Genomic DNA, 19,083 nt, shown 5'->3' on the forward strand with positions numbered 1-19,083 from the left:
GCTGAGAAAATGACTGGCAGTGACTGAAACAACAGCATCCCACACACAACACACACATCAGGATGTTTAAAGTGTATTTATGGTGACTGAGCTGTCACCTGAACACGTGACGTACACGCGATGCTCTGAGGAAGGAAACCGTCTAGGAACCAAGAGTCGCGGAGCTGCCTCCCGCGACCGCCTTCCTCAATCACTACAATGAAAACACGCAGCGAGCTGAGCTGCAGTGAAGACAAATGACTCTCAGCGCTTCGTTTTAGCATATTCTAAAAATGCAATTTACAATTCAGCAATATCCTTTCTTTTTATGTAGTCACTACAACACAAACATGCCTCTTTGTTATCTCGAAACTACATCTGCATGCAAAACACGCTCTGGCTGGGAAAATGTAAGTTCTGGGGAATCGAAACCCATTTTTCAAATCTGAAAGAGATGGAGAAATGAAAAGAAAGGAAAAGGAGAGGATAAAGGTACATTTAATTCACATGCAAAAAAAGGTAAATGAAAGCTGGTTTCATTTCCTCACCCCCAAGCTGGTAAATGATGTATGTAACTTGTCCCAAGAGTTTTCAAAATTACTATTTAAGTTCCACGACTGTGAAGTAGAACAAAATCCATACTGGGCAGATGCAGTGCCATTTACTTCTAATGCTAAATAAATGCTCATCTCCTGACAAGAGGGCTTCTCACCCTAGGTACCAATGGCATCTTGTGACAGATGATTCATTATCCCATATGCTGTAGAATGTTCAGTGGCAACCCTGGCTTCAAACTACTACAGGCCGGTACCACGCCCCCAGATGTGACAACCAAAACTGTCTCCAGACACTGCCAAATGTCCCCTAGGGGAGGAGGCTGCAAAACCTCCTAGGCGAGAGATCCCCTAAAATAGACTCAAGCCAGAGTGACTGAAGTCACCGCCCCCCAGCCCAGTTCCACGTCACACACACACACTCCAGCAGCTGAGACTGCTCACTGGGCTTTGGGAGCCAGGGCAACACAGTCCCAGGTGCTCAGGCCCCAAAGCCAACAGAGTGATACAGATCACATACAGCTCCCTAGGGCCAAGGGCTCTGCTTCCGCCGAGGGCTGGGATCTCCATATTCCTCAGGGCAATCAACAACAGCACAGACTCACGCCAGCAGGAGCTGCCTTCCCAAGTTAGTCAAGGCCTGCACCCATGTTAACAGATTAAATTAGGCACCCTAATTATTAAACTGTCACTGCAAAAGCTGGAAATACCACTTTTTTAAATGAACAGAATTAATGGATTCTTTATTTGCTTGCATTGGTGATACTCAGCCTGTCTTTTATTATCAAAGCAATCATAAAACGTCGCTTCTGCCACGTATGCAAATTAAATCATTAGTATTTTTCCCAATTACAGTAACTGCTTATTTGTATTGCTGATCTATTCTACCAATTTAGTTTCTCTAATATTAATGATACTGGAAATGCTTTAATAAAACTCTCAGGCAATACAAGATACACATTTTCTACTTTGTGCCTTTCTGATCATGTAATGGGTAGGACCACCCAGAGTGACCCAGATGGGCCACGTCTCAGAGGCTGAACCCCGGAGCCACAGTGCTCTGCCCTCTACATGGGCCCCCAAACAAAGCCTCCCTGACTCCTCCCCACAAAGGGGAGAAACAGCCCAGGGCTCCTGTGGGTGGGACCAGGCCAGGAAAAGCCAGCCCACCGTGATGGGAGCTTTCTTTAACAGCTTACACTTTCTTTTTCTTTTTTTTTTTTTAGATGCAGTTTGGTTCTTGTTGCCCAGGCTGGAGTGCAATGTTGTGGTCTCGGCTCACTGCAACCTCCACCTTCCAGGTTCAAGCAATTCTCCCGCCTCAGCCTCCTGAGTAGCTGGGGTTATAGGCATGAGCCACCACGACTGGCTAACTTTTTTGTATTTTTTTTTTAGTAGAGATGGGGTTTCACCACGTTGACCAGGCTGGTCGTGAACTCCTGACCTCAGGTGATCCACCCGCCTCGGCCTCCCCAAGTACTGGGATTACAGGCGTGAGCAACAGCTTACACTTTCTAACAACTCAAATGAAGTGTTCATTTCACTGTGTAACTGTCCACGTTACAGGCATGGTTGGCTTGATACCCAGCGTTCTCCATCACAGTCTCACAGTCCAGTTCATGGATCTCACCCCGTTCACCCAAAGGCTCCCACTGTCCAGGAAGATGCGCTTGTTTCCCGTGGCCACCCCTGACTCTGGCTCCAGCCCGCAGGGGGAATCCTCCACCATGATGCCCCTCACACGCAGGAGGCCCTGGCACTGCTCTGAGCCCTGCACCTTCCCGTCAAGTGCATAACCACTGAGCAGACCCCTGCTTGGAGGCTGGACAAACATCAGTGTCTGTGAGTTCAGAATCTGAAAGAAGGACAAAGCTGCCTTCAGGAGATGGAGCAGGGCTTGGAAACAGATCTGATGACACCTGGGCAGGCAGGGGCAGGGGGGGCAGAGGTCGGCTTCTTAAGCACTCAGCTGGAACAGGTGCCTCCTCGTCTGGCTCCTCTGAGCGCCACAGAGAAACCCACGGCAAGTGCAGTCTGGGCCACAATGAAGCAACGAGGAAGCAGTTAGTTTTGCAAACCTAACACGCTCAAAGAGCGCCCAATCAATCCATTACCATTTATTCCCTCTCTGTACCCGGTGGGAGAAAGCGTGGCAAGGCCACTGCCTCGGCAGCTCTTACCCGAGGGCGTGGGGTGGGGGGCAGGGTGGAGCAGTGCCTCAGGCCAGCTGATGGCCCCTCCCTCAACGATGGCTGGGGCAGGAATGGACAACAGAGACTGGAAAGTGAGAAAAATGATACAAGGTGGAAACAGGATGCAGACAGGATGAAGCTCATCCACACAGTCCCCCAGAGTCCCCCAGACAGCGTCAGCCCCGCCAACAAGGCCAGACGAGGACAGATGTGAGAGCCACTGGAGCACAGGGCGGCTGGAAGAGCTGCCATCGCTGGCACCTGGGCACCGTGCGAGAGGCCTACTGACGTGAGTAACGGGGCGCAGTCCACTCTCGCCTCTATTGGGAAGCCAGGAACAGCCCGGACACAGACAGAGAAGCAGCTCGTGGGCAACCCTCCATCGCGCTCTGCAAAGGCAGAAAACCCAGGGGGACCTGGCTGCACACCACGTCGATGGGCAAGACGCCCAGGCTAATATTAGGGGATGCCCAGATCCCAGGTCCTCTGTATCAGGTGTTCATAATCGGGATACCTGCGTGGGCCGAAAAGATCTATGGTCTCCCTAAAGCCACATTAGAAATGACATCTTTTAGTACCTCTCTCTATCATATGGAAATGTTTAATGAAAAAGAAAACTGAGGCCAGGCATGGTGGCTCACACCTGTAATCCCAGCACTTTGGGTGCCATAGGTGGGAGGATCCCTTGAGGCCAGGAGCTCAAGACCAGCCTCGACAACATAGTGAGACCCCGTCTCTACAAAAAAAAAAAAAAAAGCCAGATGTGGTGGTGCACACCTGTAGTCCTAGCTACTCAGGAGGCTGAGGCAGGCAGATGGAGAGAGCCCAGGAGGTCAAGGCGGCAGTGAGCCATGATTGTCCCACTGCACTCCAGCCTGCACAACAGAGCAAGTCCCTATCTCAGAAAAAGGCAAAGGAAATAGAAGGAAAGAAAGAAAGGAAAATGGCCCTGCATCCGAAGGAATGGGTCCTAGGCGCTAAGGATGAGTCTGGTTTGTTTCGGTGGACATGGCCCCAGCACCACATACCCCATGGTTCTCTCCCCTGCTTCTGACCCCTAAAATGCCGATTTGTATCCAAACACATACAAAGATGACATTTTAACAATACAACAGCTTAAATAAAACTTCCAAATACATCAGCCCTCGGACCAAGCACCAGGAAGGTGAGACACACGCAGGACCTGAGAAGGGGCTCAGGGCTCCTCTCTGCACCCCCCCAGGCCCAGAACCTGATGGGGAGGCGCACACCCAAGGGCTCCAATGAGCCCAGGATGCAGCAGAACAGAACTGCGGACGTTTTGTGCACAGGGACAGGGACAAGGCTTCCATGGAAGAGCCCTTCCCATCCCTTCCCTTCCATCTTGGCTCTCTCTCCCGAACAGGGCACCTTGCTTCCTAGTCGCCTCCACAGGACTGGCACAATTGGAGGCCCAAAGTCCCTGACTACTTTGGGTGGAGGCCCTCTCCCCAACACCTCAGGTGAAAGGTCTCCTCCAAGCCTCAGGAAGAAGCCTTGCCCTCAGCTTCCCTTAGCCAGAGGCGACACTCTGGAAGCTCAGTACATGGGGGCACACAGCGGGCTGGCTGCTCTCAGCCGGAGGAAGCACTGGCTGGCAGTGGCAGGAGGTTCCGGGGGCCTCCGGGCCACCTCCGAGGACTGAAGAAAATGAGGCTCCTGGCCCACGACTCTGCCCAGCTCAGCAGCGGGGAAGCTCTGCCTCCACCCGGCTCCCTGTTGGTGGCCAGAGCAGGAAGGCAGAGCTAGAGCATGGAAATGAGTGCCCACAGGGGCCCCTGTTCCCTCTGAAGTCTTAGCCTCGAGCCTCCCACCTGCCTGTGCCAGGAGCCCTTGCAGCTTCAGGTGCACAGCACAGCCCACCAGTGGGCAAAGCCGGCCTGGGATAAGGAACACGCACACGCCTGTCCCTGATTCTACAGACGCCACCCTGGGAGCCCCAGAAGGACCATGTGATACAGCAGGACACAGGGAGCCTGACTGCAGCCTCATCCATTACTCACTACAACTCACAAAGGGGACAGGAGGCCAGGGAAGCCACAGTGAGTGCCGAGGAAGCCAAGGAGGCTCTGATGACCCTTCCTGCCGCCACAGAATCAAAAAGAGCCACCGGGCCCGGAAAGCAGTCGAAGACAATCTCCTACAGCTCTGCTCTGGGACCCCCAAGCAAGCCCCGGAGGCAAGGTAAACAGAGGCCCAAGGACAGGGAAGCTCAGGTGTGCCCTAAACAAGGGCTAAACAATGTGGCCAGACCCAAGGATGCGGGAGAAGGAATGTGGGTCGGGGAGGCTGGGCCAAACCCTGGAAGACCCTGCAGGCACAGCAGAGGGGCCTGTGTTTTACTCCAGACAAAGGTGAGCCTCAGGATGCGAGGACCAGGGAAGAGGAGGAAGGCTGAGAGTCGGAGCACAGGGAAGAGAGGCTGGGGCCTGTGTCTCAGAGGTTCAGAGCGACTATCAGGTCCCAGCCCTGACTGCGCTGCTGGGGCTGGGGCGGCCGCACAGTGGGAGTCAAGGTCACAGACACTGAGACTCAAATGCTCAAACGGAATTAGAGTCATCCTCAGTTTCTGTACGAAAATGGGTGGTACCGGAGGGACGAGGAAAGACCAAAGAGAGATGGGTCACACCAGAGGCAGATGACAGTGTGTCCCGACCACAGGAGGAACCACATGACACAGGTTCAAAACCACCTTCCCAAGAGGAGCGTCAGCTGAGGGTATAGGTCCTGGGGGCATCCCGGGGTGGCCGGCCAGGGGAGGGTGCGAGGCCTCTGGAGCCCAGATGACTCCTGTGGGCCGACAGGCTGGAGCCCACAGATGCTGGCGGGTAAGGCGTCCATGTAGATGTATGCTTGGAGCACCACTGTGTGTTCCAGACAAGCCGCCAGACCACGTCTGGGCCTGAAATTTAACAATGTAATGCTGGGAAACTAAGAATACCAACACCGTAAGGAAATCCCATGAGCACCGGCTTTAGGTATAAGAGCTTGACTTTCGGCCGGGCGCGGTGGCTCACACTTGTAATCCCAGCACTTTGGGAGGCTGAGGCGGGCGGATCACGAGGTCAGGAGATCGAGACCACGGTGAAACCCCGTCTCTACTAAAAATACAAAAAAATTAGCAGGGCGTGGTGGCGGGCGCCTGTAGTCCCAGCTACTCGGAGAGGCTCAGGCAGGAGAATGGCGTGAACCCGGGAGGCGGAGCTTGCAGTGAGCCGAGATTGTGCCACTGCACTCCAGCCTGAGCGACAGAGCGAGACTCTGTCTCAAAAAAAAAAAAAAAAAAAAAAAAGAGCTTGACTTTCACAAACAACGTAGTCACAACCTGGAGGAGCAAGAGCCACATCCCAGACACAATACCAAGAACTTCAGCTTGAAACAAGGCTGGCCCTTCTCCAGAGACAGCCCAATTCTAACAGTGAAAACACAGTGGTCTCCCTGGAGAGAAAAGCAGCTGGGTGAGAAATGCGCATGAGGGAGGATTTTGCCACCCTCGCCACCATCAGATGTACCCATTTTATAGAAACTCCACCCTTCCTCATGAAGTGGCAGCGATCAGAGGTGAATGGCTGTTCTTGGTTCACCAGGAATCACGCCAGAGGAGCCAGACTGCACACGACTCCAGTGCGTGAGCACGTGTGTGCAGATGTCTGTCCGTGCGTGTATCTGTATGAGGATGTGTGCGTGTCCGGGGAACACAAGTGTGTGGGTGGGAATGCTTGCTGTGTGCGGCATGTGCACATGCATGTACATGTGTGTTGAGGAGGAAGAACACTCACCAGGGCTGCAGTCCCAGAACTTTAGTGGGAGCTGAAGACAGAGAGAAGAGGGGACTGCTCACAAGTGGCCTGGATGGGGTCACCCACTGAAGCAGCCGCAGGCCCACAAGCACCAGGATGGCCGCAGCAGGGGCTGGAGAGTGGCCAGAAGATCCCCCTGTGCACCCAGGCCAGGAGGCCACTTCCAGCCTCAGTCCCGCCGCTGCGTGCCTGGCACTTTGGTAGGCCGAGGTGGGCAGACTGTTTGAGCCCAGGAGTTTGAGACCAGCCACGGGCAACATGGTGAAACCTCATCTCTACAAAATATATAAAAAATTAGCCAGCCATGGTGGCATGTGTCTTTGGTTCCAGCTAATCAGGCAGCTGAGGCGAGAGAATTGCTTAAGCTGGGAGATCAAGGTTGCAGTGAATGGTGATTGTACTGTAATGAGTGGTGACTGTACCAGTACACTCCAGCCTGGGCAACAAAGCAAGACTCTGTCTCAAAAGATATATATATATATGAAGCCACCCCCAAAAATCCCCTTAGAGTGCCTTTCCCACCCTCCATCTGTGGAGGAGCTGTGCCATAGGGGCACCACGCGGCCGCAGCCCCAGCCCTGACCTCACCCATCTCTCCGTCCTTCGCTACCCTCCACAGCGGCACTACCCCTCACTTTGCTACCAGGAGCCGCCACATGCCTGGAGCCCCGAGCCTGGACCTGAGCACCCAGCCACGCAGCCTCCCTTGAGACACTGCAGCCACACCCAGTGGCCTTCTGACCAAGGCAGTGGGCAAAATGCACACAGTCCTTCAGGGTCCCTACTCACGCAAATCAGAAGCAGTGAAGACGGGAAGAAAGAACCAAGGGGAGGGAAAGCGGGGCAGCCTGGATTTACACACAGCCACGGTCTCAGGGCAGCTCCCTCTCCCAGCACACTGGCAAGCATGACGGACGGCAACGTGGCATAGAGTGTCCATCAGACCGCTCGGGTCATCCTCAGGGCCGGGGGCCTCGGCTCGGCACCACAGGCCTCGATACGAATCACACCGTGGCCAAGGCGCAATCTGGACATGCCACAGCAGCTGAGCCACCATCACGAGCCGGGCTCTGCATACTGGGTAGGGACGCTGGCCCTTCAGATCCCTGACAAGCGCAGCATGCCCTGGGGGCTGACAGTGTCCGTGGGAAGCATCACGGTGCTTCTGAGCTTCAAGAGTCTAATCTCTGTAAACGATGACACAACCCCTGCAAGGACAAAGGCAGACGAGAGCTTGTTCTCAAACGGTGCTAAGGTCCTTCGGGGAGACGTCCACCACACCACGACCTGCTGCAGAGATGCCCTGAGCAGGCGCAGGGGCCTCAGAAAGTCCTGCAGGTGCATCCAAAGCCCGGTCAGCAGCAGGCCCCTGGCAGGGCACATACCCTACTCCTCATTCCTCCCAAGACCTGCCAGCAGAGAGGGCTGTGTGTCCTCAGAGCCACTGGGGGAGGAGGAAGAGGAAAGCTGAGTCTCGGCAGGACAGACACTCACTCAGCAGACGACAAAGGACTCAGTGAGGTGACAGGGTCATGACAGTGAAGCTCACTCAACACCCCAGAGCCATGGAACACAGGACATCACTGCAAATCACTCTTGTCCACTGCAGGCACATCGGCAGTGTGACGAGCAGAAGTGAACACATCCACCAATCAGACCCTTCACCCCACACCCAAGAGAACACTGAGGAACCAGGAGAAGGACATGTGAAACAAGAGAGGAGGCCCTCCGCAGCCCCCACGTTCCTCAGCTCTGTCCTCCGCTTAACCAGGAGAATTCTGAAAACAGAACTTTGTCAGAACGCAGCCCGCGTGTGCTGAAGCTGGCACGCTGACACGGAAAGACACTCTTCTTCAGGGAGGGACCAGGGGAAGCGTTGCACATGGTTGGTTGTGAACTCCGAAGCGCAAAGGGTTAACATCCCCACCAGCTTGGGAAGTGAGCTGGATGCTCCCACACCAGGCCCCATCCTGCCCAGGCCACCATGCCAGGCAGTGGTGGGACGGCCCAGCCCGGCTGCTACCCTTGGATGGCAGCGGGCATGCGCGAAAGGGCTCTGCAGGTCAGCTGCTGCCCCAGCCGGCGACAGAGCTACGGTGGGCTGTGCTGCACACTCAGAGGCAAAGGAAAGCAAGCTGCTTCAGGGCAGGCACTCGAAAGGCAAGAAGGACACAGGCACCCCAGTGACATCTCCTTTGATGCGTCCTTCTGACCTGGAGAGCCAAGAGGCGGATTCCAACACAGAACCCTTGAGCTGGCAAACAAGTGTTCTCCAAGGACGGGGACTGTGACCACCTATGAGGATCTTTTCAGTGCAAAATCTGATGTAAATTTTATAGTAGAGGGGGGTTTAATACGCCAGAACCTCCCAATGGTTTTCTTTATGGCTCCCTTTAAAGATCCAAAGGGTCAGAGGGCCACCCACAGCCTGGGAGCAAGGAGGCACAGTTGGCGTCACTAATTAAGACACGCCCCACTTGTGTGGACCCACAGGCCATCTTCCCCTCCTTATCCACAGCCCCCAGAGGTGGAATAGGGGTCAGCCTCCTTAGAACACTCTAACCCCTGAGCTTACGGGGCTCGGACATGACTCCTGGGGGCGGGCAAGTCCTCAATAGCCAGCTGGGATGAGCCCCACGCCACAGGGAGGACTGAGGCTCAGGGGCCCTTGGCCACACTCTGCTGACCCACTGGGGCCCCACTTTCTGTCACTCGACTTAAATGGCACAGTGCCAGCCAGCAAGGCCCCTGCAGATGGGCCAGGCTGGGCTCAGCCTCAGAGCCGGAATTCTGGTGTGTAAACCGGTGGCACTGGGGGTGCCAGCTAGCGTCCTCCAGCGGGTCCCCTCCAGCACGGTTTCTACACGGACTCCTGGCAGGCTTCAGTCCTGACAGCTACTCTACAGAATACTGGACCTAGGCACAGAGGAAGCTCTCGCCAGCACTGCTGGAAGGAAGGAACCCCCCCCCTTCTGGATGTGGCCCCCGTCTCAGAGCCACGGGGCTGGGACCCCCGGCGTGCGAGCCACCTTCTTCGCCTTGCCCTTGTTTTGGAAGCTGCCCTTGCTTTTCATGCAGAGGCCCCCACAACAGCACCACCAAGCATGTGCCCCAGGGAGGGCCTAGCCGCGCCATGGACCACCTGGAGGCCTCCTTGGGTCCATCTGAATGCGCCTGCCTCCACCAAGTTAGAACAAGAGAGGTCAGGTCCGTTACCCAGCTGGAGCCAGGCACCAATGCACAAAACAGAGAGAACAGAAGCAAACTCTCCATTAAATGCAAGAAGACTACACATACATGAAACAGCGAGGAAGTCCTTTGTGCAGACCACACCTCCGCCCCACCCAGGCAGCCTGCCAGTTGGCCCAGCTCATCGCTGGCTCACGCACTCTGGCCTCAGAGACCTCAATCACCAGGCCACCATCTGGCCACAATGCCCTTTTCACCCTACTGCAGCCCCGAAACTCTGGCTCTGGCTAAAAAGGACCACACCCCATTCCCACCCACCCACCCTCCTCTTCCCCCTCCTCATCTGGGCCTGGCTCCTGCACCACGGCTCTCCCCACCAAGCAAGCCCTCCAGCCACAGCCCTGGTTCCCAGGATGGTGACCCGTGTGCACCTGCCTGTTTAGCTCCTTTTTCTCCTCTGTCCTTACCAACACCAAAGCCTCCTGTGGGAAGAGGCCAGTTTTCCTGATCAAGCCTGGGGTCACGGGGCCGGCCACTGCGTCTGGCACACAGAATGTGTTCAACTGAGTCTCATATCATGTAAAACCTAGAACTTGGGCTGGGGTGTAGAATGAGTATTTGCAAAATAATAACTAATCAATTAGAAATATTTAGGGAACATGGCCCCCAAGGACCACCCCCCTCCACCCCCAACCCCACCACCAGGGAGGCCAGTGGAGACACCACAGAAGCTTCTCTTCCTCAGTTTAAAAAAGAACCACTCCAGCAAATAGCAACACATAAACCAGATGACGGGCCGTTCCCAAGGGAAAATGCAATTCCATCACCGCTGGAACAACACTCCCACTTGGAATGCTGGTTCAGACTTTCAGGTCGTAAGAACTGATTTATTGTTTCAAGCTTAAACATCAATCCAGCAAAAGCACTTGACTCACACAGACGGAGTACTTCATAAACAACAGTAAACTCGCAAAGCCCAACACTCACGTTTTTAAACAGAGCAGACTCCAAAATGTTTATGTACACAAACATATTAAGGTATCATATTAAAATTATGATGCTAAATAAGAAGTGATTAAATAATGTCATTAATTCTAATTTAAAACAAGCAGAGAAAAACTCCTTCGTAAAAGCACCACTCGCCTCCTCGCACACTGGGGCCCTGGGCGAAGTGGCTGGAGAACAAGCTGCACACACCTGCCTTGGCCTTGGCACAACAGTCGCATTTGCCACTCGACAGCTGTGTTGAAGGCCCTTCTCCCTCCCGTTCCTTTCTGCATCACAGAATCCCCTCCATTTGCATTTATGACATCTCCTTAGGAGCATGTAATCTCCAAAATCAGGACCAAGAAGTTCCCAGATGGGGGCAGGAAGTATCAGGAAACGGGCAATTCCAGAGCACTGGCAAGAACCCCACAGAGGGGCCAGACCAGAGGTGGGGCCTCACCCCAGCTCTCCCACCCAAGGCCCACATTGTGCCATTCACTCGGCTACTTATTCATCCATCCATCCATTCATTCATTCACTCATTCATTTTCTTTCATTCTTCGAGCACCTCACTGCCAAGCACAGGGTACAGAGCAGGCATGAGGCCCTCAGGGCCCCTCACCCCTACAGAGCCCCAGCTAGTAGAAAAGGTGGCATTAAACAACTAAGGCCACAATGAGCTCCTGAAATTGCACAACGGGATGCTGTTAGAAAGGAGGAAAAAAGCTGTTAGGCTAAGTTTAACAGGGGATCAAAGGATGAGAGGATGAGCATGAACTGAGGGGCTGGAGAAGAGGGAGGTAAAGGGAGGCCATTCCAGGGAAGGGGAACAGTGTGTGCAAAGGCCCCGGGGTCAAAGGGGACTTAGAGAGAGCTAGGAAGTAAAGCAAGTGGCAGCTGAAACTCCACAAACACAGCAAGTGCTATCAGATGAGGCGGGTAAAACAGGCCAGGATCAGGCAGGCCTTCCACGGCCCTGAGACCTTAGGATCCTAAGAATATAGGAAAGTCATGCCAGGGTTTCAAGCAAGGGAATGCGAGGTACAAACCTGCTTCTGGTGGAAACCTGGGAGACTGTTTGTAGGATGGGCTGTAGCAGAGCCCACTCAGACCCAGAGGGTCAGTCCCCACCTTGAAGAGCTTACATGTGAGTTAGAAAAACAAATGCCCCTAAATTCTTCTATTGCGAAGCATATTTATCAACTTGCCAAGGACTTAAAGAGTACTTTTCTTTCCAATGGAGATATCTAAATGTTTTTAAATTACTACTGTAAAAAATAGACGCTTACCAAAAGAATCTCCACAATACCACCATGTATAAAAGAAAAGTGTACCCCGTTTCCTCACCTCTGATGGCTACCTTAGAGACCCGTGTACTTACAACCAGGAGTGGCCTGGGGACTGCTCCAGACCCCGCCTTTCCCTCTTACGCTGCACACTTCTGCCTGTCTACACATGGAGGATGCCACCGTGCAGAAATGCCAGCAGGTTTAACAAGTACTGCTTTTATAAATAATGCAGCCCTGACCTCCACACACGTCTGGATATCTACACACTTATCTTCTTTCCTTAGAATAGATTTCAAAATGTAGAACTGTGGGGACAAGGGGAATGGCATTTAAGATTTTGACACTTAAGACTTTTCTAGAGAGCAATTCAGTAATTACTATTTTATGTTTATACATTACATATATAAACTTTTTTTGGGGGGACAGCACAGGGTCTCGCTGTGTCACTCAGGCTGAAGTGCAGTGGCACAATCACACCTCACTGCAACCTTGACTTTCCAGGCTCATGTTATTCTCCCGCCTCAGCCTCCCAAGTAACTGGGACTACAGGCACACGATGCCATGCCTGATTTTTTTTTTTATTTTTTGTAGAGATGAGGGTCTCACTATGTTGCCCAGACTGGTCTTGAACTCCTGGGCTCAAGTGATCCTCTCACCTTGGCCTCCCAAAGTTCTGAGATTACAGGCATAAGGCACCTCGCCCAGCCCTATTATATTTTATATAATAATACATATTGGTCTCCCCAGAGAGCAAATGATAATAAATAATAGCCAACATTTATATCATGCTTACTACATGCCAGGCCCTATTCAAGGAAATTTCCATACATTAACTTATTTAAACTTTGCAAAAACCTTACAAAATAGAAATTATCACCAGCAACAGGTATCATCAAACTCGCCAATATGATAGGCATAAAGGGAATCTCCTTCACACTGAATTGATTAGCAATGCTGACCTTTCATCACTAGCCACAATGATTCCATGCTCATGCTCTGCTCATCTTGCAATGGTGATCTCATGCTCTCCTTATTGGTCTGTAAAAGCTCTTTATATATTGACTATTAAGCTCACACTGGCATAACGTGTTACATATTTTTTCTCTTGTTGTCTCTTAACCCGGCTGATGGAGTCTTTTGCCAAAGAGTTTTTTTAAAAAACTCTTATCCTATTAAATCTGTCAAGATTTTCTTTAAGGTTTCTGGGTTGGTATTGAAAGAGTAAATTAACTTGGTCCTCAAATGCTTTCTTCCAATAAAATCTTCCAGGGTAATCAACAGACTGAACAGCAAACGCTAAAAGCTGCCCTGGCTGAAGTAGGCTTTGGAGCATCAGCTCCCTTCCATCACCCCCACCTGCCTCTAGGCGTCCTGGGGGCTTTGCAGGGGAAGAACATCGTGTCTTCTAGTTCTGCAGCCCCACACGTGACATAAGACAGCATGAGAAAGCCAGAAGTACTTCCCAGACCTATGAAACACGCCTGTAACAGCTCCAAGCACAGTCAACACCGCACTAGAAAGTCTAACGACACTGAACTGGAAAGGTATTCCAAATTGTCCTCTTCTCTAAGAGGCTGTGTTTGCCCAGGCACCTCGACAAGCTGAACTTCAGCTTCAAGGTCACCACCAGCCCAGAAGCAGAGGCACGGAGAGGAACTGGCCTTTGGGACTGGAGATGCAGGGAGTGGCAGATGGTCCATTTCATTCGACCCCCAGTTCCTTCAGAGGTAGAGCCCACCTGCAGGGCTGTGCTGACACCTACATGGTGAGTGCATGAAACAGCACCAGCCCCAAGCAGGTGCTCATCTGGCATCAGCTACGGGAGCATGTGACAGCTGCTCGTGGCATCATCTCCTTGCTCCAGGAGACATCCTCATCCCCCGACAGTGATACAGGAAGTCACGGTGGGGCAATCTATGTGGGACCCCGACCTTCCTTCTAGGAAGTGAGTAGGAGGTGTGTCAGCAAGGCCGCAGCAAAGGGACATGTAGGACCCTGACCCTCCTTCTAGAAAGTGAGTAGGAGGTGTGTTAGCGAGGCCGCAGCAAGGGGACATGGCCATTTAATGCTGCAGGCACCACGGCCCTCGTGCCACCCCAAAACAGGTCCCACTCTTCCCACTCACAGAAGCCCAAGAGAAGAAAACTGACCATATGAAGAGAACTTACTGACCTTAGTGACACTTGTTCCCACAGAAACACTTATGAATGAGTTAAGGTCTGTTCAAAGGTAGCATCACTTTCGACATGGCACCCCTCATCTGACCTGAACCAGAAGGTGCAGTACCCGCCTCTAACGTGAAGGCCAAAAACCCAGAGCCCACCACACAGCAGGGCACATGCTGACCACCTGAGATCAAAACAAACACTCTCTCCGAATCCATCCTTTCCGACTCCTTACCCCAGGACAGACTGGGGACTGCAAACAACAGGGAAGGGGCTCAGTCCCGGTTCCACAGCCCCAAGCTTAGGTGGAGACTGGGCCCCTTCGCCCTTCATTTCCCCCATCCCCAGCTACAGTCATCAATTCTGAGCCTCGGAGGGGCAGCCCGGCCACAGCCTGTCGCCCCGCTGCCTCTCAGCAACGGCAGTTCTCTCAGCCTCTGCGGCTCCTTCGCGCCCTACATCAGGTATTAATATATTACTCATGGCAGCTTCTGAGCTATGAAAGCCCAGCCGTTTTCAATAGAGAACGGTGTGGACGAATTCTACAGGAGTGATGAAATGTTTCTTCTGCTCCGGCAATTAAGACAGCATAAAGTCGCCTTTCCTTTGGTGCCACCCCCAACATCAAAGGATTGGAATTCAAAGCCATTCATGCTGCATTGAAACCTCACAATGAAGCTGGAGAATGGAAGTCGATTACTGGGCATAAATATGCAGTAGTTGAAAGAGTTATAACGAAATTAAACTGCAGCAACCCCACAATGTGTGGAAACTTCCAGCACTAGAGTTCTCCTGGTAAACATCCATAGGGCATTCTTCGCAACGAGGTCTCTGGCCACAGAGAGTCCAGATGGGCTGCCTGAGCCGCACGTGGCCAGCGTGCCAGGTTGTCCTGCCCATCTTGCTACAGCAACAGCCCCCAAGGCCTCCGAGAATATGGCATTTGGGGATTTTTATTTTGCATGGCTAGGAAGCTGCTGAACACAGAATATTCTCTCTGGTGCAGGACTCCGAGGCCACATCTGTCCTTCGTCCCTAGGCCTTCCAGGCCTATGTGCAGTCCAGTCATCTTCCCTCCGCCCCGCCCCTTAGCCCAGGGCTCCCCCGGGGGCATGCCTGCTGCCAGCTCCCCTTGCAGGAGAAAGAACCCTAAAGAGGGCAGCGTTACATCTGCCTGCTGAGTACAGCCGGCTTCTTTTCTAACTGATTACTGCTCTCTTTAGGATGGGATTTGATCTCTAAAATAAAAGCCCAGAACACAGAAAGCTATAGAAGTCTTACAATGTGTTGGGGTGTGTGTTTTTAAGGCATGAAAATACTTCTCTCCCACACAAATGTGAGTTCTTCTGGGGAAAGATGCCACAGATCCCAGAGAGTAGAATATCTGGGGAAGCCCGATCAGTCTTAAAAATAGGTAATTGAACCCAGACTTTAGAATTCGCAGGAGCTACCTGAAAAAAAATTAAATTTCACATATTTTTGATATCCAAAACTCCATTCTGATGAAACTTCTAACTGGGTGGCATTTCGCATTTCCAATTATAATAGAGTAATTGTGTTGCCATAGTTACTGTAAAATTCTGCAATAACTTTTGTTGCTGTGTAACTGCTGTAGTGTATATTTGTGTACAAGCAGCTGAGTTTTCTCAATTCGATCTCCCTCCCTTCCACCCTCCCTCTCCCCAACCACCACCACCACCTTTCCTGGCTGGGTCCTGAAGCCACCACACCAGCCTTCTTTGGACAGTCCCGAAAATAATGCACAGAATTATCAGAAGCAATTAAAACTCCAGGCAACCACGATCACATTACAAAAGAAAAAGTGAAACCAGGTCAAGGTGCAAACCTGCCAGTATCCCCCCAGTCCTGCTGGGCTGGCGCTGGGCCAGGACTGTTTACAGGCTTACTCCCAGGCCTTAACTGCTTCGGTGATTTGTAGGAATAAACAGAAAAGCCTGAACAGAGAAAAACGGGGCGGCAAAGTGACTAAACAGGCCCTTTCCTCCCTCACGGAGAGCAAGCAGAACTGCTCTCGGCAAGCAATTAGGTAGGTCTCTACAGTCATGCAATTAGGATTTAGTTAAGAAACTCATTAGTTTTAAAATAACTTAAGTTTAATTTCTGCAACGCTTTATTTGAAAATTGTGTCACAGCAGGTCAATTTACAACATGCAATAAAGAAAACACTCATATCAGCTGCCTCAAGTTATTACAAATTTTTGATGTGCATTAAATGAATACACTGGGTTCCACCCCCAGCCTTTCCAACTGATACGCACGGTCTCCTGCTATAACACTGTCAAATAATTCAACGCTCAATGTAAATACGAGATAATTTGCTTATGATTCCGTGGTGTGTTTTCGCAACGCCGGGAAACGCGGATCCCACCCCCGAGCGGGACCGGGCCCCGTTTCTCGGCCTGCTGGCGCCCTGCCGGCTGAGCCCAGCGGGTCCTGGGCAGCCCACCGCCCTCCCGCGACCCCCCGGGCGCTCGCAGCGGCGACGACACGCGCGGGGCCGCGGACCCCGTCAGGGACGTTTTTCTGCAAACTCACAGCATTTGACAAAGTTACATAAACGGCGCCCGGCCGGCCCCGGCGCCCGCCCGCCCCCGCCCTCACTCCCGGCGGCCCGGAGCCCACCTGCTAGGGGGGCGCGGGCCCCGCACCGGCGGACGGCGCCGCTGCCTGCCGTGCCCACCCCCGCGCCCCCGCCCCGGCGGGCGAAGCCGCTTCGCGGCGCGGGTGGAAAGGTCCAGAAGGGGCCGGGCGGCCCTGGGGACCGGCGGGTCCCACAGCGAGCGGCCAGCGCTGGCCCCCGCCTCCCACGGCCGCGCGCGGGGCGGGTGTGGACCGGCGGCGTCCACCTGCCGCGGGCTCCAAGGCCTGCAGGCTGCGCGGGGCGCGGGGCGGGCGGCGGACAATGGCCCGCGGGCGCCGGGCCGGGGCTGCGCTTACCGCGGCGGGCGGCGGCGGCCGGCTCTAGCCCTGCTCCGGCGCTCCGCGCCGCATCTCCTCAGCCTGCGCCGCCACCCGCCGGCGCGCGGGCTCGGGCTCGGGCTGCGACAGCCGGGACGCGGCCGCGGCGCCGCCGGGGGCCCAGGCTGGGAGGCTGCTCGGGCGGCGGCGGCGGCGGCGGCGGCGGCGAGGGCGGGCGCGCGGGCTCGGGCTCGGGCGGCGGCGGGGACGGTGCTCCGCGGCGGCGGCCCCACAACCTCCCCTCCTCATTCACAAAAAATTGACCCACGTTGAACCATGATGCTTCTCCCCCCTCCAGCGTCGAGCCAGGCGGCGATAGGTCACCCCGCACGCCCGTCAGCCGGCCCGGCCCCGCCCCGCCCGCCGGCGGCTCGCCAACCATTGGCCGCGGCAGCCTTGCGTCACCTCCCCTTGCGGGCCCCGCCCTCCCGCCTGGTTTCTAATGAAGAGCTCGTCAATTACGGCTCGGCCCCGCCTCCCGCCCGCCCGCCCCGGGCGCCTGGCCGGCCTTCCATTGGCCCGCTGAAACCTGCGCACAGCCCGTCTGCTCCCACCCCTCGCCCAGCTACTGCCCAACCGCGGGGCCGGATGCCCTGTGAGCGGCAGAGAGGCTCCACCCCTGCCCACCTCCCCGCACGCGTCCTGGACCTCATTGGCTGCTGGGGCTGTCAATTCTAGAGGGTGGGGCGTACCAAGAGACGCTCCAGGCGCCAGCCGCTGGGTGCTTCGCGGTTGAGGAGGCGCAGGGACCGGGCGCCAGTAGTGACCGTAAACACGGGCCCCGACCGTGTCCAGTCCCACTCGGTAGCCCGCATGGCTGCCTAGCGGTCAGCACCGCGTGTCTGCGAGCCTAATTCGCGCTTAGAGGGCACACAATGGGATGCAGGCTGAGGCGGGGAGCCGGCCAGGCCTCGCCGCGGCGTCCATCTTGGGTACTGGTGGTGGGTCACGTGGTGCTGCGTGCGCACGGAGGCGTAGGGCGGCCTGGTCACCGAGTGCGCAGGCGCCGTGGGCCTCGCCCTGCCCCGCGGCGGGAACGCGGCCGCGGGGTGTGGGGTGTAGGTCGGCCAGGCCTACAAGGGCTGCCGGGGGTCGTGGGATGCGCTCGCCGCGTCCCTGCTCAGCCGGTGGGAGCCCGGCCCGCCGCCAGGGTCTCGAGTCCGGGGCCAGGCAGGCGTGGAGGTGGCGGGAACGGCGCACCGCCCGAGTGGGCGTTGTTTTAAGGCCGCAGGACTTGGGAGGCTTGTGTTGAGTTAAAGGTCGGCCCGTAGACCCCCGCAAGCGCCCTTGGTTGCCAGCCGGTGTCGGCGGGGGTCTTAAGCGGCCACCCTCCTGGTGGTGATGTTTCCGTTTCTTTCCAACAGGAGTGTGACAACTTTTCAACTTGGGTGCACACACTGTCCCCGGAATCCCGCGTTCCAGGGAGGAATTGCCTTTGACAGCGCGCGCCGGTGCGTGGGCCCCGACGGCGTGGGCCCGGGGATGCGGACCTGGCGGAGATGGGCGTTCGATTCGATTGTAGGCCATTCCTTTTAGGAGCTGAGCAAGGATCCGTTTTTACAGCATTCTCGACCTGTGATTCTTGGTAGGGGAAACTGTAGTTATGTGGATAAAAATACAGTTAGCAAAATAAAAATGCCAATTTTACGTTTCCTTAAATATCTCATTAATAATTAGAAAACTTTGGTCATTGCAAGAAATGCTTACTCTGAGATGGCTGAACTTTGAAGGAAAGGAATGGTGAATTAGAGAACTTTAAAACAAGATAAAGCTGAAGAAAAGGAGAGCAATTACGAGGTTTTGGAGACTTGGCTGCTGATGGAAACGGTGCACTATCTAATTTTCATGTAGAAGGAAACAGGGTCTGTAGCTAGTTAACATCTAGATAAGATTCAGTATCATTTGACAGGATTATCAAAAACATACAATCA

General features: G+C 54.3%; 1 protein-coding gene and 1 long non-coding RNA gene across 4 annotated transcripts in view; one reads left to right on the forward strand and one right to left on the reverse strand.

Moving 5' to 3' along the window:
• The window catches only part of HDAC4 (histone deacetylase 4), a 354,090-nt gene extending 336,000 nt beyond the window's left edge, over nucleotides 1-18,090 (reverse strand). Inside the window, exon 1 of one of the 3 annotated variants that reach the window (XM_030804317.1) lies at nucleotides 16,817-17,392. The gene's annotated coding sequence lies outside the window, so the exon portion shown is untranslated. Of the gene's footprint in view, nucleotides 1-16,816; nucleotides 17,393-17,420; nucleotides 17,456-17,844 lie in introns of those variants that run through there. The other 2 variants (XM_030804318.1, XM_030804316.1) reach the window with 2 other exon arrangements.
• Nucleotides 18,091-18,162: 72 nt separating this feature from the next.
• LOC105738708 lies at nucleotides 18,163-18,804 on the forward strand. Its single transcript, XR_001114549.2, has 2 exons — nucleotides 18,163-18,411; nucleotides 18,517-18,804. It is a non-coding gene; the product is annotated as an uncharacterized LOC105738708 (long non-coding RNA).
• The last annotated feature ends 279 nt before the right edge of the window (nucleotides 18,805-19,083 follow it).

This window comes from Nomascus leucogenys, chromosome 22a (genome assembly GCF_006542625.1).
Source record: "Nomascus leucogenys isolate Asia chromosome 22a, Asia_NLE_v1, whole genome shotgun sequence".
Classification (NCBI taxonomy): Eukaryota; Metazoa; Chordata; class Mammalia; order Primates; family Hylobatidae; genus Nomascus; species Nomascus leucogenys.